Raw genomic sequence first — 1,412 nt, forward strand, 5'->3', positions numbered from 1 at the left:
GTTAACTCTGTTTTCTCCTTCACAGATGCTGCCAGACCTGCTGAGCTTTTCCAGCAACTTTGTTTTTGTTCAATCGTTATCTTCCTGTAAATGGAAGGTAAGGTTGGTATGATTAAAGAACAATGGATGAATAAAGATATTGTGTTTCTCATCAAGAATAAAAAAAAATCATATATTAGGCAACTGGGTTCAAATGAATCTCCTGAACAGTATCGAGTTTAGGGGTATTCCTAAGAGGGAGATCAGGAAGGCAAAGAGAGGATATGAGATAGCCATGGCAAATAAGGTGAAGGCTAATCCAAAGAGATTCTGCAAGTACATTAGAAGCAAGGAAGCAACTAGAGAGAGAGCGAGAGAAAGGGCCCCTTAAAGATCAAGCAGGTTGTCTTTGTGTTGAACCTCAGGAGGTGGGAGAAATACTAAATGAATATTTCACATCAGTTTTTACCGTGGGGAAAGAAATATTGATGTTTTGAAAACAGTTCACATTACGGAAGAGGAATTGCTGGAGGTTTTAGAAAATATAAAGGTGGATAAATATCTGGGACCTGATCTAATGTATCCCAGGACTTTGTCGGAAGTTTGGGAGGAAATTGTGGGGCCTCTTTTGTGCAAGGGAAAAACTTGAGTTTTTTTAATGAAGTAACACAAAAGATTGAGGCAGAGCAGTCCAAGTTGTTTACTTGGACTTCACTGAAGCCTTTGACAGGGTTCTTCATGTTAGACTAATTACTAAAGTTAGATCACATGGGATTCAGGGTGAGTTTGCCAATTGGCTTAATAGTAGGAGACAGAATAGTGGAGGGTTATTTTTCAGACTGGAGGCCTGTGGCCAGCAGTGTTCCACAGGGATCACTGCTGGGTCCACTTTTGTTTGTCATTTATATAAATGATTTAGATGAGAATATAGAAGGCATGGTTAGTAAGTTTATGGATGCAGAGAAGAAGGTTACCTAAGTTTACAAAGATATCTTGATCAATTGGGTCAATGGACTGAAGATTGGCAGATGGAGTTTAAGTTGGATAGATGTGAGGTATTGGATTTTTGTAAAATGCAAAGGTAGGACTTATGCAATTAAAAGTAGGGCCCTGAATAGGATTGTAGAACAGAGAGATATAGGGATTCAGGTACATAATTCTTTGAAGTTTGCACCACATATGGATAGGGTGGTTAAGAAGGTGTTTTATCATGTTTGCCTTCATTGCTCAGACATTCGAGTATAGGAATTGGGACATTTTATTGAGGTTGTACAGGACATTGGTGAGGCCTCTTCTGGAATACTGTGTCCAGTTCTGGTCATCCAGTTATAGGAGGGGTATTATTAAGCTGGAGAGGGTTCATAAGAGATTTACCAGGATGTTACTGGAAATGGAGAGTTTGATAATAAGGAAAGGCTGGATAAGGTGAGACT

Source organism: Rhincodon typus, chromosome 23 (genome assembly GCF_021869965.1).
Source record: "Rhincodon typus isolate 14 chromosome 23, sRhiTyp1.1, whole genome shotgun sequence".
NCBI lineage: Eukaryota > Metazoa > Chordata > Chondrichthyes > Orectolobiformes > Rhincodontidae > Rhincodon > Rhincodon typus.